Genomic DNA, 26,869 nt, shown 5'->3' on the forward strand with positions numbered 1-26,869 from the left:
AAAAATTATCGCTAAGCTTATTTAGCGATAATTATTGCTATTTGTTGCTAATATGTTTCTGGGTCCGCGCACCTAAACCAAAAACCTTCAAAATAAATTTGTGATCATTTCAAGTGGACACCAGAATAAAAGGTTGTCAGGGAAATGTTAGTGCTATGCAGACATTTAAAGAAACATCAATTTAAAAGAGTAATAAAAAGAGTAAGTAGGTTCACAGCAAAGTGCTATTTCAGGGGCAGGATGACAGCACCATTTTTTCGCAGTCTGTCTTTGACATTTAGCCAGGACTGGAACAGGGTGGTAGCAGCATTTTTCACAGGCAATCTGAGGCATCCAAGCGGGGGTCTGTCCCACAAGAAGTGGTTGAGAGACTGATTGAGTTGGTGGATTAGCAAGTTAGAAAAGTAGAAAGTAAATGAAAGAATGAGTTAGAGTGAGAGTGTGGGATCAGGAAACCTTGAGGCGTATTACAAGGGGGGCGATAGGCCGTTTTCAGCCGCTAAGCGGCGATGATTCTATCACCCTATTAGCAAGCTGTCGCTAACTGATGTTAGCGACAGCTTTTGGGCGATAGCGAGCGGGTTGGGGCCCGCTTTGCATGTCAGTGATGTTTATCGCTAATGACATGGATAGTGGGCGTACCCAACCAGTTAGCGACTGAAAGCAGTCGATAATGTTGTTATCGCCTATTAGCAAGGCAGGCGTAGCGTTGGAAATATTTGCGCTAAGCGCGAATATCTCCAAATACTAACGGCTGCCCAGACCAGTTCTTAGCTATGTTTTCCAATGGGAGGTGGATAAAATGGCTAAGAGCATTTCATCGCTAATGCGTGAATATCGCTGTATTCTCAGCGATGTTCACGCATTTCGCCGCTAAAGCTGGATATTTTAGCACAATGGAGAAAAATGTTGCTAATAGCATGTTTTCTCCGCTAACATATCAAGAGATAGGCAGCGAAAAAAAATCGTCGCTAAGCCTATTTAGCGATAAATAGCAGTAATAGTAAAACTGAAGTATTGAGCACCATCCAGGTCCGACTGAAGCATTCAGATCTACTGCAGTCCCAGTGCTGTCACACTGAAGGCTCGGCAAGCCAGAATTTAAATATATTTTTGACAGTCTAACATTAGGTATAATTCAAAGTACCCATTTTAAAACATAGACGGTGTATTTCAACAAAACTCATATATCAAAAAGCACAGAGAATCTAAAGCATCGGAACATGATTAGGGTTAGGTGAAGTGCTTTAGGTTAGATTTAGGGTTTAAGGTAAGGTTTAGAATATCTATAGACAGTTTTGATGCTGTTTCTGAGGATGCAGAGGTAATGACATTCTGTGGGAGACATGACTATTTAGATTTTTGTCTATTTTACTAAGTAGTGCGTGCACATCACAAGGGGGTGGAAGGCATTATGTGTTTATACACCTACAGTCATTTTAAACATCATGTGCCTCTGTGAGTGATTTCTGTGCCTCCTGTTTGCTTTTCTCATGCCCCATTCCTAGAGTGGAGCCTGCTGACATCATCAGTAAGAGCCTTATAAGACCGGCCTCCGGGAGTGGTGATTACTGCAGAGAGAACACAAGCTAGTGGATGACAACCCCAAGATCACCAGAGGTGAGTGCAGACAGCTGGACCTTGGCCCTAAGCCATTGTGATCTCTCAAAGACAACACCAGAGCAAGCAGCCACTGTCATTCTATAATCATCACAGAGTGCATTTAGAAATACCCCTGCCCTGACCACAGCAGGGTTCTCACTAAAGCGAGCAAGGATTCAGGCAAGGTAGAGCACAGATGGTGGAGGGCTGTTTAATGAGACATGACTGGGATAACAAACTCTGGTAATGCATTACATTGAAATTAAACCACCTCACTAATACTCTGCAAGTATGTAGAACCAGCCCACCTTTCAACACCCAGCTATAGTGACCACTCCTACCCCCCACCCCAGCTACTTCACTGTTATTAGATGCCTGCTCCTCCAAGATGGCTCCTTTCTTAACTGGTGACATTAATCCTCTTTCTGTGCACTACTAGTTTCCCCTAACCTGCATGCCTAAACCTTAAACAATTCAGTGCTGTCACACAAGTAGCAAATTACAAAACATACCCTAGTACACACATCTAAAAAAATTATATCTGCCTTCAGGAACCTCAACATTCCCCGGAGCGACTATCCAGAACCCCCATCACTTAGGAAACAGCTCTTACTCACCACCAAAATGTGAGATGAGAAGGCATGGATAGAAACAGCTAATAGTGGCACAAGTAAATAGGGAAGAAGGAAGGAAGCCTTCATCTGTTCATTACCCCTTTTGGTTGTCATTCGCCCTTTAGTGGTGCTATAGCTATAGATGGAAGCTGGTGGAGTGTACACAACTATGCGAGGAGCGTAACCTTGCATTTTGTTCTAAGAAAAGTGGGTTAAATGCTAGTTCTAGGGGTTCACGACATTCTGTGACTTCCCTTGCCAGACCTGGTCTCTCTGGTCGTCATTTGCGTGTACTCCTTCTCTAGTCTTCTGGATTCTAATTCTCCAATTTCACAGTCTCCCTGTCCTGGTCATTGTCATTCTCCTCATCCTGATTTTAGTGCCTCTGTCCACTTGGACCTTCATCACTGATTTATTTAGTCCCAAGATTTTGCGTGTTCCTAATTCTTCTGTCTTGGTCCCCTTCCCCATATAGTTCTGGTATCCTTTTGTCTGGTCCTCTGGTGCTGGTCACACTGGCCTTGGTTTCTCCAGTCACTGTAGTCCACTGGATTTACTGACACACCCAAGTCCGACTAATCCTCCAGTCTCCTGGTGTGCCTGTTCACTTTATTATTGTCCATCTGACCGTGGTCTCCTCTGTCAAGGTCGTCATAATAATGGTTCTCCTGGGTTGGGTCTTTCTCATCATTGACTCCCTGAGCCTTCCGGTTCCCATGTTGAAGGTCACCTTGTTCCATGCCGTTCTTTCCATTCTGGGTTAGGAACATACTTCCTTGCACTCTCATGGAAGTTCAGATCTTAGTCTTTTCAGCCCTAAATGTCCTGGTCCTTTCTATTCCACCTCAGCTTGCTAATCTTTGGCCTCATGGTCCGGGTAACCCTGGTCCTTCCTGGTCTCAATCCTCCTGGCCTGGGTCCTTCGGCTTCTAGTTCCTTGGTTCTGATTGATCTCTGTGGCCCTGGTTCTCCTGCCTCTACTGCTCATTTCCATTGTTCTCCTGGTACTGGTCCTTCTGGATCTGTCCACCTTAGTCTGCTACCTCTGCCTTGGTCCTCTCATCCCTCTGATCCTGGGTGATGCTCCCAGACCCACATAGTCTACTTTGTCTTGCTGGTCCAGGATCTTGTTTCTCCTACATCTTGTCTTTCTATTCCTTTGGGCCATGCTCCATTGGGTCCTAATTCCCCTTCACCACATTATCTTGGCACTCTTCATCCTTCTCACCCTTGTCTGGATCCTCACCATGGTCCAGGTCCTCCGTGTGCTGTTTCTCCTGGTTGTTTCTCCTGGTCTTGCTTCTCCTTGTTCCTGTTCCCCTCCATGCTTCGTCACCCTGGTTCTGGTTCTCCTAATGCTGATCCTCATGGCTAGGGTGTCCTTATCCTCCAACTGGTCAGCATCCTCTCCCTTCCTTCCCCTGGCTCCCTACACAATGAACTCTAAACCTGTCACTCAGATTGTTTTTTGACTTCCAGATATATTTTGCTGAGTCAACACTGCCAGGAAATGAGCATCATTTAGGACCCAGCCCACCTAAAACACTGCTCAGTATGTTAACAATAAACTTCCATTCCCAAAATGCATTATGGAAGTGACTAAAATGTCAGTGTGATTGAAGGGGTCATGCGTGGCATGAAACCAATATGTATCTATGCCTGAAACCTGCTCTTTTGGGTGAAAACTGTGTTCATTTAGCTGGTTGCTGAGTAACTCTAAACACTTCTGTCGCGAATTACCCAAATGTTTTGCTTACCTGTCTCCTGTTTTCACATCCTCTGTTCCAAAGAAGCCAATTACTGTGTTTCACCCACTTTTCCTCCTGCAAATGCCCCAAAACACTGTGTCCTTAAGCAGCAATTGCCTTATGTTAGATCCCATCCCTCTGTTTGTCCAGATACCGCCTGTGTCCCTGCACTTCCTTTTTGCAATTGCTTGTCGGTTGCCGCAATCCCCCTTAATAGGAAACCCAACACTGAAACAACATCTTCCAAAGAAGCCCGAAATGACCCAGCCCTCCAAAGTTATCAAGAAGAAAATCATGAACATTAAAAAAAAACAATGTATTTTCATGGGTAAAGAAAACGTGTTCAACTGTATTCCTTATTCTTTCAGATCAACAAACATTCCCAGAGTGCAGCCCCAAATATCTGTCTGCCATATCCTGAAGCTTCCAAAACAGGTTTGATTCTTTGTTACATATTTGATTATCATATTATCATAAATTAATTTTACGAAATTAATTTGACTGTTCTTTTAGGGCCAGATGTATGAAGGCTCTGTTTTGCGATTTTCTAATTGCGAATCTTTGCAATTCGCAATTAGGAAATCACAAAATGGAATGCATGAAAGTGTGCTTAACACTTTTAGCGATTCCTAGGGGTTCCCGAATGACCTACCTCATGAATATTAATGAGGTAGGTCGCAATTTGCGGCCCCATAGGAATCGTAAAAATCAAAGAGAGGGTGGCCTACTGGGCTCAGCAGACCACAATGTCTGTGATTGCTTTTAAATTGAGCAATTCGTTTTTTTTAATGTAGCCCATTTTCCTTAAAGAAAAACAAGATGCATTTAAAAAAATATGAAAAGTTTTCTTTTCATTTTTCATGAGCAGGCGGCGGTCCGTGGGACCGCTGCCTGCTCTTAAATGATTCTTTTATTAACAATCACAAAGGGGACCCCTTCCCATTTGCGAATGCGTTACCACCTACTTGAAGTAGGTGGTAAAAAGCGACAGACCACATTCACGGTCACAAAACATTCATGCATGCTGTTAAGATTTGCTATTTGGGACGCCCTAAAAACGCCCTTTCCAAATAGCGAATCGCAAGCCCATTTTGAGATTCGGTGACAGGTTACCGATTCGCAAAGTTGGGTTTGCTGCATCGGAAATGCATTTTTGCGATCACAAATGGCCCGATTCTGGGATTCGGACAGTTTGCAGGGAGCAACATGCATGATGCATCTTGCCCTTAATGTGTAAGAAATGTAATTTAATTCATCTACCTGTACTTCTGTACATTTGTATATTCCCTTACTTTTTAATGTGTCAGTCGTTCCTCCACCCCCATTATAAGATGGCCACAAACCTGGCATTGCCTGGAGTTTTTCTTCATTTCCAGTTAAATAAAGACCCCCTTCACACTTCATATGCCAGTCTATATGATATCTATTCTGCTGCAAAAAAAAGCGTCACGTTCTGGATGTTTTACCACTCCACTGGCTGATGAGCAGAAATTATGTACCAGTTTACTGGTCTGCTGAGCGCATAGCAGAGATTATGTGCCATTGACTTGCGCCCAGATACATTGTCATTTCTATAAGAAGAAGGGCAGAACTGCCTGGAACCGGTCTAAGTACTGACTGTGGAAACACACAAATACTGACCGAGCTGGAACTTCCAGCTGCAACTTCCAACTGGTGAGTCAAGATTATTCTGTCAAATTCTAAGGGTTTCTACAGCAATGGCAACAAGAAATTCTGTGCACAGGGATGAGAATCTAGGCACCACCAACTCCCCATGCTATGTTGAGGCGCAGAAACTCAGGACCTCATTTATGAAAACAGCCATGCAACAGTTTTCCCAGCACCCTACTTGCGACATGATGGATGCGTTATATTCACTGTGTGACGCATCATGTTGCAATGAATGTCAGTATTATTGCCAATGTCCAATCCACGCTCCCACCTAGCAACAATCCCCACATTCCAGAATACCAAAGTACTGCACGTCAAATAGGCTCAACGAAAGACTCCCATAGACTTGAATGGAGGGGTCCTGATGCAAGGGATAAAGCATGCTGTGGGAATTGATCCGGCCGACAGAGGTTGCCCTGAGGCTACATCCTCGATCCCCGATCCTGATGGGGCATCTTTAGCCCCAGGGGTCATTGTCCCTTGAGGTCCTCTTGGGTCCAGCAAAAGTTCCAGTTGCCACTGGTGCACTGGTTTCCGGTCACAGCAATACCAGCAGTTCTCCATGGTGAAGGCTATTGTCCGTCTTGCACTGCTCTTCGATGACTCTCCCCGATCCAACAGACTTGATGCAACTTTTGCGCATCAGTACTCTCTCCAGCCCACATGTGATCTGAGGTCTGGGTGCCATATTTATGCCCACATAATACCTGAAGGGATGCAGCGGTTACTACCCAGTGGGCTACTAGACCCTTTCGAGCCTGATGATGACTTCCTGCAATGTGTGGCAATTAGCTATCCCAGAGTTCACTCTTCTGCCCACTCCCAAGATGGCAGGACCCTTCTTGGTGTGTGGAGTTTGGCAGTCCAACCTATAAGTGTGCCTAGCTGAGGGCTAGGAAAGACTAGTTTGGCAACCCCCTGATACCAACCTGTCTAACAGAACAAAAGAATAGCCCCTTTCAAGTGTGTCACCATTTGCCCTTCAAAGGCGGTTTCCATTTTGAGCTCTCCTTTTGGACTCACATCCAAGGTAGCTTCTTTCCAGGGAGAGATAACCCCTCTTCCAACAGCGGATCTATATTGTGTCCTTCTCTGGGAGTCATCCAGACTACTCCCCGAGAGGGCAGAAGAATATCTTGCGGCCAGCATTTGTGAATGGCCTCTTGAGAACTTGGGCACCAGAGTGGCACCTTATTAAAAGTTTCATATACTCATAAGCTACATTTATTGTGGCTTTGGTATTCGGTCAAGATTAATCTGATGATTAATTTGATACCTTGAAGTACCAACTTTAGTAGTTTCATTAAGAATTTAACACAGCTGAGTTGTCGGTGTAACCCTGTACTTGCCATTGGGGCTACTAGCCTTTCCACTGTAAAAATTATATATATTTTCTTTTTCAATGTTAGGACACATAGGAATACATGTTCTACTTAATAAGGAGTGCAATACTTTAAAAAAAAAGGGAGGTAGGGACTTTGCCATTGGTATGAACGGCAAAGTTGATTATCAGTTTAAAACTGCTCTTCCATTGTGCAGAGGCAGGCTGGGACACATGGTTTACTTTGCCACTGGGGGGAGCTTGTCAGCAGGAGGGAGCAGTGAGAGCCTTGCTGACACCACAAAAGTCATACTGCCACAGGAAGAGCTGCGGGGGGGGGCTTACCTTATCGCTACCACCGCCAGGAGTAAGCGGACTCCACCACCAGTGCCACCACCGCCCCGGAACTACAATCCCAAGCAGCCTCTGGAGGCGCATTTAGCCACCGCAGCCCTCCGCTTGCGGGACGCGCGCGGGACGAGCCGGGGGAAGCCCGAGCCAAGGGCGGGCCCATCTGAGCCCATCCGAGCATGAACGAGGACGCAACGGGACCCTCTTCATTGACCCTCGCCGTAGATCTGCACAATAAGGTCAGTGTGTTGCTTTGTAGCATAAAGCTCTGTTCTATATCGTACTGTTACTATCTAATCCTTCCTGAACAACTGAACGCTGAGATATTCTCTACTGAACTAACATGACCATGGCCATGAAGGGGAGAAAGCCAACCACAGGAAGTGTTGTAGGGACAATTGACCAGTTTTTTAACTAGGGCAACGTCCATGCTACAACGGGAAAATGAACTAACAGAAAGAAGGCTATCCATGGACCCAATTTTTGATAAACGGTCTTCATTGGGCCAATCAGACAAGGCCTCATCTCCGACAATTGAATCTTCACTTACGATGCCATTGACTGTAATACAAACAGTAGCCGATACTGCACCTACTAGATCGGCGGGAGAAAGCAATATTTTGACAGAAGTGGCAGTCATGTTGCATAGCCCTCCAGCTAATGTGGCACTAATAGTATCTGAATCAGCAACGCCACCTCAAAGCCCAGGAACTACTAGATCGGGTCAGTCAATACGGTTGGCCGTGGATACTAACTTAGGGGCTAAGAGCAAAGTGCAAGATCAAGTAGCAAAAAGAAAGCGTGGGGGAACTGCACTAGCAAATACAAAATCGAAAAAGCAAAAACGGGCCAATATGGAGAATGAATCTCCCGTGGGTGTACTTGATGGGTCGCAGTCTGGAGTGGATAAGTCACAGCCCATAGAAGCTAATGAAGAATTGTCACTGTCAGAGAGAGGAGGGGACTTTTGGGCTAAAATGGAACTGATATTTATAGAGTCCTGTCTCCCGATTCATGAAAGACTGAACTCTATTGAAAAAAGACTGTCTTGTCTTGAATCATTGTCTTTACCTAAATTGGGAAGGGTAGAGGGGGTGTGGAACCTGCCAGTAATGGTATAGGTCCGACTGGCCCCAGCCAGGCAGGCACACAGAGTATAATTCCGGAGGCTACAAATACAGAAAGGGCTTTATCAGTCCCAACTGGCACGACAAACACTCAACCACTCAAGTCAAGTCAAGTCAAAAAGCACTTTATTCGATTAAATAAAAATCATAAAAGTATGCTTTACAAATACATAAAAACATCATACAAAGCTATAAAAATACTGTACATTTTAAAATTCATTAACAAATACATATAAAATGACCTAGCACACAGGAATTACACTGTTATCAGGAAATAATTCATATTCCTTTATAAAAATATATGTGGGTTGGACCAGAGCCTAGAAATTAGTTCATACTACCAGGTATAGGGCAAACATTTACATTAACTCCATCTAGACTTGTATGGAGTCTCTTCCGTCTAGCACGGATAGATGCAATCAGAAAATTGGCTACACAGAACATCACCCGATGATTTTCCATTAATTGTAAAAACAACAAAGCTGGTTTCAGCTGTAGGAACCCCATTTCCCTCAGGAGAGGCTTGATATACCTTACCCTGCCTTCCGAGAAGAAGGGACAGAAAAAGATAAAATGTATCAAATCCTGATCGGAAAAATTATCACATTCACATGGTGCATTTTCCATTGGCGTGCACCAGTTCTCATAGGTACCCAACAGAAAGTGTGCCTGATTAAATCTAAATTTAGTTAGCAACCAACGATGATAAGGACGTGTAACAACAGTCAGGTACGGTTGCATTGACATTGAGTTAATCAGCATAAAATGTGATCTTACTGTCGGTTTAGAGATTTCAATCGACTCTCTATCCATTTCTCGGGTCCTAATGAAATTTTGTTTTACCCAGTTAATATCATCTTTATTCAAATTTTCCGGATTTGAATATAGTTCCGGTCGACCCAGGAGTGCAGTGGATGTTTTGATGTATGCCAACCATTTAATATCCACCACTCTATCCCGCCCCAAACAATCCTTAATAATTTTATGATTCAGTGTAAGTTTGGGGTTAAGCAACTCAACCACTCACCCAACCACTCAGTCAGTGTTAGTCGTACCTAGTGCCCCGGCTAATACAAAGAATGGGGGGGGGTAGGGATGATATCGGGGCTAGTAGCTCTGGTCAAGGCCCAACACAGGTAACAAATTTGGGATAAAGGATGAGATCGTTGGATCCTAGCAGGCCCATGTTGTCTCGCCTAGCTTTGCCCCCGAAGTCAGTACCTTTTGTGGTGGTTCTTGCGGGGGTTCCTTCCCTGAGCCCGGGAAGGTCGAGAATTACAGAGACCTCAAAAATAAATGCATCCACTGGTTGAATCACAATAGACCACTTTCAAATGGGGGAACCAGTGAAATCTTATTCGCTAGACGAGTAGATTGGGTAGGGCCCAGAGGGAAAAACATAGCAGGGGACTGTATTGTGATCAACTTTAGGAACAGGTGGACAGATACGCTAATGAAATCCCTGCCACTAACTTATTTCTATCCGGGTACCCACAGTAATGTCCACTTAGTAAAAATGTGGGAGGGGACAAATTGGACAGGCGAGGAAACTCAGGGAGGTAACCCCATTTTTTTGAAACGTCACCTGGAATGGGCCTTTAAATAGCCCCATTTCGCTTGACATGTTCCATCATCATAATAGGTATAGCAACCTGGAATCTATAGATTGACTGTCGGAAACTAAGAATCCCCCTTGTTCTGTAGTAGAAAGCAAGAACTTGCTGGAAGTTAAAGTCAATTTCAGTGAGATGAAGCGCATCATTACTTTGGTAGGATATATGGGAGATGAAGGTATATTCGGGGATAAAATAGGCCAAAATAGAAGGGAACCAAGTAGTTGGATAGGAGGTAACATGGATAATGGAGGTGTCAGGGTAGGAGAGTCAGGGAGCGGGGGACAGCTGTGTTAGTGAGAGGAAGGGAACTACACAGATGGCTGACTGTGTGTATAGACTAACCAACTGTGGCCAAAGCATAAGCCCAACACACAGTGAGGCAAATGGGAGTATCAACATACTCTCCTGGAATGTGGCGGGACTGAAAAACAAATTAACATCTGACGGCTGGGGCTTGTTCATGGATAAACATGACATCTGCCTTATGCAGGAGACGTGGGCCCTGGACAACTTCCAGTGAAGCGGGTTTGCCACATTCAATATCCCTGCAATAAAAGGAGGCAGAGGAAGACCGTCAGGAGGGCTAAGTACCTGGGTAGCCACTCACCTGGGAGCAACAGCTAAGCAGGTGACAGTTGATTCCCCAGATATCCAATGTGTGTTGTTAACCCTCCCGAGGAATACATTTTTACCTATAATTAACATCAATTCTAGGCCAACCCAGAGTGGGCAAGAGTCTATAGTCATCGAACAACTGATGGAATTCGCACAGACTCTTGATGCCGAGGTTGGTATAATCATTGGGGGGGATTTCAACTCCCAGTTTGAACCCCTTAGCAAATTATGCTTGGAGGACCCTGACGAGGAGAACCTGTACTGGAACATCCCAGAAACCACAATTCCCCCAGTTAAAGCGTGGACCACGTTGGTTCTACAAATTACCTTCCTTACATTGTCCCAATCTGTAAGGCCTTGTAACGGTCGGCTAAAATCGGATAGACCTGTAAATGTGACTTTTAATAGAGTAGGTCAATCATCGATCATTGATTACATCCTGATCGAATCTAGATCATGGGACAAGATACAGGATTTTAAGATCCACCAACGGACGTACAGTGACCACAATGCCGTGGTTTTGTCTCTAAAGCCAGGGAGTTGGGGATTGACCAATAATTTGATTGAGCCAAATCTTGTTCGACAGCCCCTCCTCCTCCACGATAATAGACGGAGAATAAAATGGCCCAACATAATGGGCTGTCCAAACAGACAGTCGCAAATATATCTTCAGGTTTTGCCCCTTCTTAATGACATGGCAGAGGTAGGGTCAATGGGTCCTGCAGATGGGAGGGATAATAGGCCTGTTGAAATTCATAACCAGCTAGCCTCAATAATGCTATAGGTCTTTTTACCACTCCAGACCTATAGGGAAAAATCTGCCAAGACCCACCCATGGTACACTGCTGATTGCCGTAAACCGAAAGGGGATTTGATTAAAGCAATCAAGGCCAAAGACAGATCCCGGATCAGGTCACTAAGGGTGCAGTACAAGCCAGCTATAGAGAGGGAAAGAAAGTCCTGGGAGGCAGAAAAGTGGGATGAATTGAGGTCGGCACTATAGTTCAGAGATCTCAAAACATTCTGGGCAATTGTTAGTAATGACGGTAGGGGCGGGAAGAACGCAGTAAGCCCCAACATAGCCCCAGCAATATGGGAAGAATATTTTGGTAGCCTTTACGCTCGACCGTCCAATGGTGATTCCGAGTTGGTGTCTTTGAGCCTCCTCCACGAGCATCAACTGGGGGGGGGGGCTCAGGAGAGATCGATTCTGGAAGTGGAATCTGCCATTGCGAAGTTACTACCCAACAAAGCCCCGGGGATCGATAAAATCCCCGGGGACTTGTTTTGGTCTGTACCAAAAATATGGGCTCCTTATCTCTGCGTCCTGTTCAACACAATCCTGATGGGGATAGACCCGCCAGAGACATGGGGAGGGGCTGAGATAGTTCCTATCTTTAAAAAAGGCTGCCTTCTGCAACCCTCGAACTACAGGCCTATCAGCCTGATAGACATCCCACAGAAGGTATTTGGGCGGATACTTCTGGAAAGAATCCAGATATGGGAAGAGGACAATGAGATTCTGATTACATTACAAGCAGGCTTTAGAACAGGCACTTCCACAATTGACCAGATCTTCTAACTACAGGTCCTTTACTGGAAATCAGTAAGTGTGGAGGGTGGCAGCCTCTACCTCATTTTTGTGGACCTGCGGGCCGCGTTTGATCTGGTCCCCAGGGACAAATTGTGGAGAGTTCTCCATGATCTGGGTCTGCCACCCTACCTCCTGGGAGTGCTGATGAGACTTCATTCTGGTAACTTCGCTCAGGTTAGATGTGGAAAAGTGGGAGAATTGTCAGCACGATTTCAGGTGCAAAAGGGGGTGCACCAGGGATGTGTGATGGCTCCCACTCTTTTCTGCCTTCATATCAATGGACTTATTAAATACCTTCTAGGCATAAAGGATACAGATGCCCCGAGACTAGCTACAGGAAGAGTGCCTGCATTGATGTTTGCGGACGACACTCTACTGTTGTCTTGAACAGCTACTGGTATTCAACGTCCCCTTGATGGTTTTGCAGATTTTTGTGAGCTAAGTCGTTTGGAGATCAACCTGGCCAAAACAAAGTTCATGATTTTTAATCCCCGAGGCAGACGTGGCCAAACCCGGCCCTGAACGGAACACCCCTCCAGAGAGTAAAGACCTTTGAATATCTAGGTATCACTCTCGAGGAACATCTGGGGTGGAATGTACAGCTAGACAAGTCTGCACTGAAACTGACTCAGACCGTGGGTGGGATATCTAAAATGTATAGAACATCTGCCTTTAAGCTGGCTGCCCCCATTGTAGGAATATACAAGGTACAAGCAAGAACAGCCGCATTATATGGGGCGGAACTTTGGGGACACTATCGGCCAAAAAGTTTGGCAAGGGTCGAACATTAATTTATGAGAAATGTGTTTGCCTTGCCTGTCAGTACCCCCCTGGTCCCATTAAGGTTTGACCTGGGGCTACTTCCTGTGGAAGAGGAGGTTGCCCTGAGGCCACTCACTTACTGGTGAAGACTCTGGTCTGTCCCAGAGCTTGCCCCGTATTGTGCAGAGTTTCAGGAGGTTTGGGTTGCTTCTAGATCAAAGAAAATCCCATGGTTTTCCCATATTAAGGATCTTTGTGCTAGGATCGGTGTCCCTGAGCTATGGGAATTTCCGGAGTCAGCCTGCCCGGCCTATGCCAGGGCTGACCTGGTGAAAAGGTACAGGTCCCATAATTTGATGATCCTTCATGCCAGCACGACACTTGGCAGATTGACAACTCAATTCCTCTATATAAAAGCAGAGTACAAGAAAGAGGAATTCCTTGATATGATTTACCCTGCCCAAGCGAGAAAGCTGTATTTGCAATTAAGAATGGGCAGTCTACCATTAAGGTCATTGACCAGTAAATGGGATCCAAATAAAAGCACTGAGTGCCCGGCGTGTGGACACCCGCTGGAAAACAAAAGTCATGTATTCTTTTTCTGTCCGGCATATGGGCTGTCACGCACTCGATGGATAAAACCTATTTGTAGGAATCTGGGATTTAGCAATTGCGAATATGCGCTCAGAGTACTAATGTATGATACACACCCCCCTGTTGTATTTGCCGTTTCTCGTTTCCTATATGGTATGTGGATTAAACGCAGAACCTCTATAAAGATCTGAACTAGACTAAAGATTTCCACAGAAGTCTTGAATCGCTTTGATATCTTTTTGGATGGTTTAATTCTATTTTTTAACTCATAATTGACTTTGCTGTAAATAGGTGTATATATATGAAATGTGTTTTTTATCCTATTTTATGTATTATTCAAAAATGGATTTTAATGTTTTCATGTTTGTTTTAACATGTACTTTTATGGACCACAGTGGTCGAAATAAAGTTATCAATGATGATGATGACTTTGCACTCTCGGCGTGGCACAATAAGTGCTACAGGACACTAACATATGGGCCCTGTGTACCCCTTGTTTCATATACTAGTGACTTGGAAGTAAGTTAACCTATGCCAATTGGGTATAAGCCAGTAAACCCTGTGCATTTAAGGGACAGAACACTGGGTCTGGTTAGCAGGCCTCAGTGCACTCTCAGAATGAGCAGCAGCATCCTTCCGAGCAGCATCAGTCATAATCAGCAGAATCGGTCAAAACCTTCAGGGGTGATCAGGCAAAAAGAGACATTTCCTTACACCATTGATCTGTATAACCAAAGCAAGAATCATACGAAATGTGTCTAATTAGCCTAGACGACCATGCTAAAGCATCAATATCCATTTAATGTAGGTGTTCAGCATCCTCCCACACCATTGAGGCTATTGTGGAAGATTGAAAGTGGACTGAAGCTTATAATGGATCACAAAATCAGATGAAATGCTCATAGAATTTGGATGTCTTTTAAAGAAGTTACCAGTTATTCTTCCACAGATTAAAATGTTTTCAATTTAAATGATTTAGTTTACTCAGTTTGACAAATAAACAAATAATATGGTGTGACATGCTTCTTTAACTAATAATTGGCATTACAACATTCATGACATGATCAGTGACATCACTGATAACATCTCAAATTACATCACTGATGACATCATCCACGTGAAAATCTGATGCACCTCCTCACACTCTAATATACCCATTGATACAACCGCTATAAAATACAGACTAACATTTTTGAAACAATTGACACACCAATACCAGTTACTACATACACACTCACTGATGCCTAGGTCTACACACACATCCACTCATTCACCCATACAATCACTAATACATGCAGTCACTCATCAATACAACACTATCAGAAGCACTCATACACCTATACAGACACTCACAAACCACCACTCATCCAAAGCTACTCACACACCTAGTCAGTCATGCAAAGAATCAATAACACTTCCATTTACTTACATATACAGTTATACACATACCACATAACTTATTCAAACAGAAACACATGCATACTTACTCTTTTATAAAATCACTGATACAAGTACACACTCATCCATACAGCCACTCTCGCAATCACTGACTCTCATGTATAGTCATTTATATACTTCAACTTTCATATACACTGTCTTTTACATATGTAGTTACTTGGATATGTACCATTGAGACATCCATTCACTCACCAACACACCCATACACATACTCACCCACCCATACAGCTGTTTCCACATACACTCTTGAACCCATACACACAGTGAATCAACCACTCAAACATCTATGCGAAGAGTCCCACACCGCCCACCCACACACACACACACACAGTCAGGCACCCTTACAAATATACAGGCAACCAATTGATAACCCATATAGACCCTCATGTAGCTACTGACCAACCCATGCAGCAGTTTATACAACATCAGACAGACTAATACAGACATACACACAATTTAGTTACTAACCCATGCATTCAGTAAGACACATGTAAGCACTCACTTAAACAGTCAGTTACGCACCTACTAAATCCTCCATTCAGACACTTATACACCCACTCATTCTTCAATACACCTTGGCATATATATAAGACATATTTAAATGTTAAAGAAAAACACAGTTACTGGATGATGTCATCAGTGATGTCACTGAACATGTCATGAATGATGAAATATGTCACATCATCAGTAGTGCATTGTGGGTGTGCGAGTTATTGTCAGCAGCTCCGCGTGTGGAAAAGCAATGCAGGTTCCTGCAGGAGGCAGGGAGCCACCAGAGACCATGGGGGCATTGGGGCTCCCCCCACGGTTCACAACAGAGTGGGCAGACCCCGGGGGATGGGGTCCCCGGGGCCAGAATTGGCCCGGGAGGGGGGCCACGCAGCCCCCTCCTTGTGAATATGATTAAAATAAAACACAGCAGGCCGGCCCTGGGAGATGGGGTCCCCGGAGTCAATAGAGGCCTCAGGACGGGGGCCACGCAGCCCCCCTCCTTAAAAAATAAAATATATATCTGTGGCCATGCCCCAGGGGATGGGGTACCCGGGGCCGAGGTTGGCCATGGGAAGGGGGGCCACGCGGACCCCTTCCTATGTAGATAATTTATTTTTAAAAAACAGTGGTCAGGCCCTGGGGATGGGATCCCCAGGGCCAAAAAAATGTAAAATGACGGGGGGCCACAAAACCCCCAGGGCCCAAAAATATGTAAAAAGAAGGGGGCCACACAGTCCCCCTAAAAACAAAAGAAAAAAAGACCGGCAGCATGCCAGAGTCCCCGCCCCCTCCCAGTAACACTATGCAAATGCTCCATGTGGCGCGTTTTAAGTTATGGAATTAATCTCCCTTCAATCCTGAGGGTCCCTGGGGGCCAACTAGCTCACCAGAAAGATCCAGTAAGCGCCACAGGGCTACGTTGCAGAGAGGTGCTCTGAGGCCTCGCCCCTTTTGACACCTCTCTGCAATATAGCTCTGTGGCGCTTAGTGGAGGTAGCTGGTGGGCTAGTTGGACCCCAGGGACCCTCAGGACTCAAGGTGATTTAATCCACCTATTTAGAACGCACCACGGGGTGCATTTGCACAGTGGTGCAGGGAGGGGGCGTGGCCTGATTTGACAAGTGTGCAAACGTGCCCTGTGGCGCGTTTTAATTTGGGGGACTAAGTCCCATTCAATCCTAAGGGTCCCTGGGGGCTAACTAGCCCACCAGGTACCTTCACTAAGCGCCAGGGAGCTGAATTGCAGAGTGGAGGTCCAAGGACACGCCCCCTTTTTACACCACTATGCAACGCCGCTCTGTGGCGCTTCCTGGAGGTAGCTGGTGGGCTAGTTGGCCCTCAGTTACCCTCAGGATTCAAGGGGACTTAATCCCCAACATAAAACGCACCACATAAATATATAGAAATCTAGATACATATGTACATATGTCGCAACCCCTCGCTTACCTTGGCTGCCTTCGAAGTGTCCAAGAGTTCTTCAGTCAGCAGACCTCCCGTTGCACTTTCAGAATTCAAAGACAAGAAAGCAGACATGAACAAAGGATTTTGTGAATACAAAAAATATTGTGTTTTTTTAGACCTGATGAAACCAAGAGCAATGAAACAAAATGGTAGTGCGCCAGTGGCATCCAACGTTACGTATCTTAAGAGAAATAAGTGAGTCAATGAGGTCTCCCCAGTTGAGGAAACAAAATTATGGTTTGAACATTTTGTTAACATACTTTAATGAGGTTATATGCCCGATCTCTGCTTTAACTATATTCATCTCTCTATATCTCGTTGGTCTTTTAACTGACTTCCTTGCATTTCTTCCCAAAAAGACTTCTTTGACATCATGACCCTGATTTGCTGTGCCACCAACATGTCATCTGAATCTGCTTTCAATTTCAGATATTTTTTTGGAGTAGGATGCAGTTCACAATGATGATGCTCCAAACTCAGGTCAATGCACAGGAGAGCACAAGAGAGAAAGGAAAAACATATACACATTTTATTTTTATTGAAATAGGTGAATTGTGTGCTATGCGGAATACATTTAGGGCTATGTTTACTGACATTTCACACAACGCATCGCAGGAAGTGAAGTTACTGCAGTGTATTGTGTGAAATGGACAGAGCAGAACTGCACCATATTTTCTGAGATATTGCACTAGGGCACTTGTGGCTGCCTAGAACCAAAGCAAGTATTCTCTTGTTCTGTCGCAAGGGTGTCTGGTTGTGGTCCAGACAGTTTTCATGCAGGAAGGGATACCACCCTCAATAAAACTATCCTTTCAGCCCTTATCCTCTTTGTATATGTGCTGCAAAATGCAGCATACATTAAAGTGAAAAAACTAGGAGAAATAAACATAGCTCTACTATCAAACACCCCTGAGGGAGTTACACCATTTTGGTGCAAACCCATGTTTACAAGTCTTTGTGAATATAGATTTGCTTCAAAATACATAGGTGGGTAGACAGGAAAACCCATGCACCACCCATGTAACTCCTACCTGATGTAAGGTAATGCAAGCCAGCACTACACACTGCTTTGCATTCGTGTTTTCATATTCTTAACCCTTTCGATGCTGATGACGAGCTCAGCTCGTCATCACCCACGGGTGTCGTGTGCTGATGACGAGCTGAGCTCGTCATGAACAAATGGCACTAGGGATTTCACAGCACAGGAGGGGGAAAACGCCTAGCAGTTAACAAACCATTGCATATCAAACTTTGTGAATCTCATAATATATTTTGCATCAAGGCTGTGCCAAAATAATGATGCAACCCAGACTCCAAATCTTTGGAATTCTGTGCGTAAGTGCCAGAGAACTTATACAGAAGCTCTGTAACCAGTAAGTGGCAAGTTCCTTGTTGTCAGAGTGATGCCTCATAAGGATTCTGACCCAGCCAATGACTTCCTTATCCTGCAGCTTATGAGCACCTGGTGGTATATACTCTTACTAAACCCTGAGAACATGCAGGAACCAATGTATTTGCTGATGAGGGCTTTAAAATAGTGAAATATAAAGTCCGTATCTGGAAGGCATTTTCGAAAAACTGACGATTGACTGTATTTATCATGATGATGAAACCTTTCCTTGGAGAAGGGAAGAACCAGTTTGCGCAGAACTCTTCACAATGTTCCTCACGGAGTGGCTTTTGTTTTGTCTTACAGGTTCAAACAAGGGAAACTCATTGGAAACCCTATAGCCGAAGACCATGAACACAATCACTGTCTACGAACACCCCGACTTCAAGGGACTCCATAAGACCTTTACTAATGATGTTCCACGTCTGGCAGATCACAGCTTTGAAGACTGCATCACATCTGTGAAAGTGGAGGGGCAGCCTTGGATAATGTACGACCATCCAAACTATCAAGGATGGTGCATTGCCCTAGAAGAGGGAGAATATTCATGGGCTGAAATGAATGACAGGGCGTCTTCTCTGAGGCTTATCACCGAAGACCTGAACGATCCCCAGATCACAGTCTATGAGCATCCCAATTTCTTGGGTTCATCAATGGTTCTGAATGAAGAGGCCAATCTATATAACGGAAGGATGAATGATAAGATTTCTTCCCACAGAGTCCAGAGAGGAGCCTGGCTTCTGTATGCACATCCAAACAGATCTGGATGGTCGATTGTAGGTAGGGCTGGTGAAGCTCTGGCGAGTTACTATGATGTTGGTATGAATGACCAAGTCTCCCATGTGCGTCCTCTGCGCCCTGGGAAGACCTCAGTGACAGCCACGATTCTGTGGGACAAGAAGGTAGAGAGTGAAAAGAATACCCAGTTAGATAAGTGGGAACACAACAATGACACAGATTTGGAGCAGCAGTTCACTGCCACTTCTACTAGAGAGTGCGTGAAATATGTTTCCCATAACTTCGAATTTAGTAACGAAACATCCCTCAAGCTCGGTGACTCATTTACCTTGATGGAAGTGGCCACGATTAAGAGAGAGGTGTCCAACAAACTTACAGTGAAGAAAGGGGAATCGGAGTCAGTCACTGAGAAGGAATCTGTAGTTTTTAGCATACCGGTAAAGGTCCCTCCTCACAAAAAAATTGTTGTCAATTTCATGCGCCAGGATGTCACGGTCTCAGTACCAGTAGAGCTGACAATTGTCCAGGGACTTAAGACTGTGACTGAAAGAGCAACATATCGATGCGAGAATGGCACAAGGACCTTCATCAGTGTGCAGTCCCAAGTCCCCAATTAATCTTAAAAAGGGCCCACACTGTCTTCTTCATAGTGGCCACTCCACAATATGGATTCAATGTTCTTTGGGTGATTGTCATTTCCTTAAAAATGCAATGCCTCTCAAGGATCATTTTGTAGCTGCCAATTTCCCCCACCCTACTTGAAATAAAGTCCCTTATTTGCAGTTACAAAAATCCTCATCAATATTTTGTAGCAAGCTTCATAATACCACTTGATTTCTAAATTGAGGGATCTAGAGAATATCCTTCTGTCCTGAGGAGAACCATAGACCCAGAGTGGCTAATATAAATGGCCGAAACATATAGACACTGATTTATCTGGAACTAAGGAAAACTAATGGGTCAGAAGCATCGATTTTGGGGATTTTTTAATCTTGTCTTAGTTACCCAAAATAAAGGCCTTTAAGAATTAGAATAAAGACAATATTAAGCCTCACATTTATGAATATGGAATAAATCCCCATATAGGAAATCTACAGCTACCACATCTTTAGTTGAGCCCACCTCAGAAATACATGGTCTGTGATGTGATACAATTCTTATAATGAAGCATGAAATGAAAAGGAAGTGAGGATTTTTTTCCTAAAAAGAAGCAACTCTTCTCTCAGTTTACCACTGCCCCTTTTTCTTAATAATTTTGGGCCACATGAACGGTAGGTTTTAGCAGTCACAAATGGGGAAGTGGGCCATTTGGAACTGCTAAGGAGCCTTTTAGTATGTACTAACTCCATTTATGAGTCAGTAACCTATTACCATCTCACAAAATAGAGTTTGCGGTTTGGTGTTAGGATAGGGCATGTCAAGGGCATCCCTTCCTATTACGAGTAGCAGGGGGACTTATGAATGCTTTGAAACCGGAATACGGTCACAAAACATTCACTGTTTACCGCCCACTTTAAGTAGATAGTAAACCAGTCTGAAACGTGAATGGGTCCCCAGGGGACCCTTCCCTTTTGTGAATGGGAGCAAGAATGTTTTGTAAGAGCAGGCAGTGGTTCTACGAAGCATTGCCTACTCTTAAGAAATGTAACTGAAATGTTCCATTTTTCTTTTTGAAACTTATCCTATTTTCCTTTAAGGAAAATGTCTGCATTACAGAAACAAACAAAAGAGTTGCTTTATTTAAAAGCAAACACAGTCATGGTGGTCCGCTGTCCCCAGCATGTCACCATCCCTGACATTCTAGTTATTCCCAATGGGTTGTAAATTGCGACCTACCTCATGAATATTGTTTATTTATTGTTTAAATTGCATTTATATAGTGCTTAGTAACCCTGACGAGGCATCAAAGCGCTTTACAGCGAGTAGCATACTATCGAAGAACGCAAAGTTAGTGGTCAGTCCATTAGTTATTGAAGTTAGTTTTGCAGGCTTATTCCAAGCTTTGTATTGATGAGGTAGGTCAATTGTGACTCCATTAGGAATTGCTAAATGTGTCAGAGACACATTGGTGCATCGCATTTTGAGACTTCGTAATTGTGGGTTGCAAAAAGGTACAATTAGGAACTCACAAAATCTGGTGGTCGTACATGTGGCCCTTAGTGTTCAGTCCGGGAGGATGGATTAGCATTTCACCTCTCTAGCCCCTTCTTTGTGTAAAGTCATCACTGCTAATCCAAGCCATAAAAGAGGTCCCACCTGTAGTCTAGTGATAACCTCTAAACGGCTACCATAATCTTAACTAGTCCCAATGTTGGATTCGGCAATAGGCTGTCGCTGCTGCATAGTGGATATACTGTACCCAGATGGAGAGAGCCAATGCCATACTCTGACAATGGGATGTCAATCAGGTACCAATGTATGACTCTGCCCTTCTTAATCTCAGTCACCTCTCTTATGTGACTGTCTCTTTGCATACCTGCTGATTGCTGAAGGTTCTTAGGCAATGGCATACTGAGACAGGTTAGTCAGTGGCAATGCTTCAAAGTTGCTGAACTCACCTGGCCAGTGATGTTTCATCAGTGTCTCTCTGCTTCTTGCAGAATCTCTGCCTGTGTCAGACTCTATTGGTCACCAGTGTCACTGCAGCATGAACTGCATTTCTTACAAGACACTGAATAACAGCACATTATGAATATTCAATAAATATCTTTACCTTATGAGTTTAACCCTCTTTACGAGTTTTATTGGAAAAACCGAGGCTAACAGAATACAGACCGACTGAAGCCAAAAAGGAGTGATACATTAATGCCACTGGGACATCTGTGGGGCGCCGCCCACTTTTATAGCAAGGGTTGACCCACTGCATTGTGCCAGTCCTTGATAACTGAGAGACCTGTTCATACATCATGAGACTGAGTATCATTACAGTTTGAAAGGCCTGAGTGACGCACCTGGGCTGTCACTACTTACTGCTGGAGACAGTGGTCCTGACACTGAACATTTACACAAACACAGATCCACTTCCCTCAAATGTTTTGGTTGCAAGGAGTGAACACGTGAACTGAAAGAAGCAAATTGGATAATGTTGCTGTATTCATTTGTGCCACAGTTTCAATGAGGTGCCAGCATCCTTTACATCATGAATGTGATCCATCAATTCGGATACATTAGGTATGCAATTCTAAGAGCTGTTCTGAATTTTAGACTTCTTTTCAGTTTTCCTTCAAGATCTCCTCCAACGATATTTCGGCTTCAGCTGATGCATGGAAGATATCCAGGCCCTTCTTTAACTCTGCCACAACAACAGCAATCACGTCTAATTAACCTGTCATCAATAGAAATCACATATGTCTATTTAAACTGCCATTAATAGAAATAAATCACTGATGTCTAATTAACCTGTCATTACGATAAACAAGTAATGGAGTAATTCATGAACAACTATTTCTGTTTGCTTTCCTCTAACTTGCAAATCAAGTTAAGATAAGGGTTTGTGTAGATTATTTTTCTTTGGCTGTATTAAAAATAAATCACAATTAAAAGCAGTTCCATAATGCTTGTCTCTTTTTAATTGAACCATAAGTCTACATTGTCAGCCTATCAGCACTGGTCTGTGCTTGCGAGGGTGGTTTAAGGAGCGCACTCTCTTGAACCCTCTGATTGGGCGAATCTTTCACCTTTCCTAAATTCTAAGGGGCATATGTATAAGCCCCTATCGCCACAGGAACGTCACTTTTTGTGATGTTTCCGTGGCGATAGGGGCTGCACCTTATGTACAAGGCACGTTAGCGTGAAAGGGGCGTGCAGTGGGTGTTGTATTGTGCGTTCCACTGCAACACCCTTTGTATTTGACGCTGCCCCCTATGTACAAGGATGGTGTACACAGGAGGCAGCAGCAACATTAAAACCAGAAAAATCCTGGTCATAAGATGGCAAAAAGAGGAAAAATGCATTATTTCTCCTCTTTTTTGCTTTTTCCATGTGTGCTGCCTTGTGCAGCACACATGGAAAAAGCAAAAAGCCATGGTTTGTTTATGTCCAGGACGGTGTCTCTTCCTGTACATAAACAAACCTTTTAAACAAATGCCATTTTGTAACTTTCATATGTGCTGCACGAAGCAGCATACAAGAAAGCTACAAAATGGCATTTTAGGATTGTTTATGTGCAGGAAGGGGCAATATAGATACGAAGATATTGGCCAAAATCTTAGCGACTAGGTTGCAGCCCCTGATGTCATGCTTGGTGTTGCCTGATCAGTCGGTCTTTATACCTGAGAGATCCACATCGCATAATCTTCGGACTGTTTTTTCCATGTTCCACATACTTGAGCCGAGCATGTCAGCTGCGGCTGTACTGCTGGACAGATTCGGTGGAATGGAACTATATGTTTTTTGTTTTGCGGCGGATGGGATCCCCACCCTTATTTATACAATGGATAGCGGTGCTTTATGCAGATCCGAAGGCTAGGGTGCGTGTTGGTGGGTTGACTTCCGAACCTTTTAACATAGAGAGGGGCATGCGTCAGGGGTGTCCTCTATCCCCTCTGCTATTTGCAATAATATTGGAACCACTGGCATGTGTCGTTCGGCAGAGGCACAGGGAGACGGTGCTGAATTTGAACTATCGCCCAGTAGCTATCTCACTATACGTGGATGATGTGGTGCTTTTCCTTTGTGAACCCTCCCGGTTCCTAGCGCAACTGCTCCGGGAGTATGTTCGATTTGGCCGCCTATCAGACCTTTTGGTCAATTGGGGCAAATCCATTATCATTAAGCTAACGAAGTCCACTGTGCAGCCAGATATGGATTTCCCGCTGGTGTGGTCTATGGATCCGGTTAAATATCTTGGAGTATGGATTCACAGAGTTCCAAGACAGTAAAACAAGAAAATTATGGGAGAGCATACACTAGGCTGGAGCAGCAGGTAGACGTGTGCGTTTCGCTGACGTTGTCGCTGGCGGATTGCATTGCATTAATTAAAATGGTGGTCTTTCTGTACCTGTTTATCAAAATTCCGGTGATATTAACAATGGGATTTTTCTATAATATCCAAAGGGTTTTATTGCGACTAGTCTGGGGCGGCAAAAATGCTTGTGTGAAATGGTCGAGTCTCCCAAATGGGTATGACCGGGGATGATTTGGAGCGCCGGGCTTGTATGCTTACTGCCTGAGTGCGCAGGCTCAATAAGTATATTATTGGATGAGACCACATGCGTATATTCCTCATGTTGCGGTGGAGAAGGGTGATGCCTCTCTGGTTCTGTTGCACAGCATGAATACCCACAGGATGCGTGGAACCCCGAGATCCGAAATAAATTCAGTGGACGCAACCATAGCCGCCTGGCAGGCGATAGGGCGTTTGGCACAAAAGCTGCCGATATACGCACCAGCCATGTACATAGGGCACCTCGCTGCGATGTCAGTAACCCACGAAGAGCCGTCGATGCGTTTGCTTCGGGTTGCAGGCTTTCAGCGGATGCAAGACATATATTCAGATGGGTCATTTATTATATCGGACGCTCTTCACTACATTAGCAATCAGTCATTGCTATTCAGGTTTGCAATGCACAGACTGCGACATGCGGCCAGGGTGCACTACACCACTTACCCTCTGGAACCTCCCATGCTGCTGTCACTGCAGTTTGCTCTCACCACACCCACTAACAAAAACATTGATCTCCAGATTATATAACTTGATTAAAGATAGATGTGTAAATGAATCGGATAGAGGTTGGGAGAGATGGAATGCCTGTCTACTTGAGCCGATTTTGGAGAAGGATTGGAAGTATGTATGTGAATTGACAGGGACACTTAGCATGAATGGGAATCTGCACATTATACATTTTAAATATATACATCAGGTGTATTACACCCCAGCACGGTTGCACAGTTTCGGCCTACATGACTCTGACTGTTGTGCGTGGTGGGGACATGGGAATGCGGATTTTTTGCATTTAGCGTGGGGATATAGAAAGGTGTATGAGTTTTGGGAAGTGGTGGTGAGTAATTTAAAGACTAAGGTAGCCCTGGAGCTCCAGTGCACTCCGCTCGTTTGCCTGCTTTGCTGCGTGCCACACATCAAGGGAGTGAGGGGGAGATTGGTAAGACTGGCCTTGCTGATGCCCGTGCGAAGGGTGGTGGTTACGTGGGGGAAAGTATGGTCCGAAAGTAGAACTTTGGTTGAAGGACCTGGTTTACTGTAAAGAAAACCTGGAAACTTATGCGGTGAAATTACCAACAATTTAAAGGTCAAGTAACATTTGGAAGCCATTGCATCTAATTCTATTGAATAGGGCGGATGATGCTGAGCAGCGGGATGCACATTAAGGACTGGGAGGATGGTGACGGGAGGGCAGGGGGGTGGCTGGGAATGTTGACTAAGTGATGTTGCATTATTCCAACTCGACTGTGTAACTCATGATTATGGTGGATGTGAGGATGTGTTTTGTCTCTTTTATTGTTTTAATTTTCATTTTGTCATTATGTGTCTGTTTGTAGGATACATAGGGACATTGATGTATTCAAGTTGTTTTTGGTTTTCTTGCAGTTTTGTCATATGTTAATTGTGATTTATGTTGTGGGAGATGTTTTGTAATGTCATTTGTTTGCTTTTTGAAAAAAATTTAAGTAAAATTAAAATTAAAAAAAAAGTTCAGTGTTCTTGGCTAGACCAAGAGATCGACTGCTCGCTAAAGTGCTGCAAGGAAAATCAGATGAGAATCCTGCATACCAGGAGATGGTAAAATGCTGCAGGTGGTGCAGCAATATTGTTTAGTCTGTGGAATTAGGTAAATCAAAGTGGCAAAAATAATTAGTATTGTTTTTTTAACTCTAAGTGCACCTTCCCTATTTTTGTTCCAAGTTGAGCACAACAAAAAAATTCAAATACAAAAAAATTCAAAAAACATAAGGTTATTTTTAGAACCTCCCTTTCTGATTTCAAAATGGAAAAAAATAATCTCACATGCTTGTATTACAATAGTCTGCAATAGCAGCCTATATATGATAAAAAGCAAACCTATTGCTGTTAGTGTAAATAAAACCTAAAAGCTTATAACAATTGATTTGCCTTATTTTTATAAAGATTTGTATCAGCCTTGTGTACTTTTTTAAGACAGATCTGACATAACATTGTGATTTGTAGTCATAAAATAACGGAAGTAAATTGTTCTGCGAGTGGACAACCAAAAGTAATTCCATGGTGGGTGCATGGGAATTCCACTGCACCCGCCCAGGGAGTTTGACTCAAATCCATCCATGCAAACAAACGTAGATATGATTTTCACCAAAATCATGCTGAGGCTGGTGTAATGAGGAGAAATAACTGTATTTCTCTCCTTTTTATCTGCTTTAATGTGTGCAGCATTCTACAGTACAAATACATATTAGAAATAGCATTAAAGATTAGTTTCTGTGCCGGAAGGGGCCCCTTCTTGAACTTGCCTGAGCACAAATGTTGATGCTCTTGTGCTATAGGGCTCGCCTGCCTATTTTGGTAGAAGCATGCAAAAAGTGTGTCAGTGCATTTAGAGAGAATGCTACCGGTAATGGGACTTGGGATCTCTGGAAGTGAAAGATGTGCATAGTAGGGGCTTGCCCGCTATTAGAAATGGGGTCTCTAGTTGTAAGAGGTATGCACCCTGTCCAAACAGGGACAACCACTGTAGTCAGGTTAAGTTAGATACCCTCCCTAAATTACCCTGTGCTCACCCTCT

At 44.0% G+C, this 26,869-nt stretch overlaps 2 pseudogenes across 3 annotated transcripts in view; one reads left to right on the forward strand and one right to left on the reverse strand.

Moving 5' to 3' along the window:
• The window catches only part of LOC147706512 (epidermal differentiation-specific protein pseudogene), a 251,263-nt pseudogene that overhangs the window by 155,597 nt on the left and 68,797 nt on the right, over positions 1–26,869 (reverse strand). The gene's annotated exons all lie outside the window — the stretch shown is intronic.
• Positions 1,571–22,699, forward strand: LOC147706513 (epidermal differentiation-specific protein pseudogene; annotated as a pseudogene). Of its 2 annotated transcripts, none has more exons than XR_015297660.1 (3): positions 1,571–1,620; positions 4,333–4,402; positions 18,727–22,699. The product of XR_015297660.1 is annotated as an epidermal differentiation-specific protein pseudogene, transcript variant X2 (transcript). The 2 variants fall into 2 exon arrangements; XR_015297659.1 differs by having other exon boundaries at positions 4,333–4,399; positions 18,723–22,699.

The sequence above is a fragment of the Lissotriton vulgaris genome, chromosome 7 (assembly GCF_964263255.1).
Source record: "Lissotriton vulgaris chromosome 7, aLisVul1.2, whole genome shotgun sequence".
NCBI lineage: Eukaryota > Metazoa > Chordata > Amphibia > Caudata > Salamandridae > Lissotriton > Lissotriton vulgaris.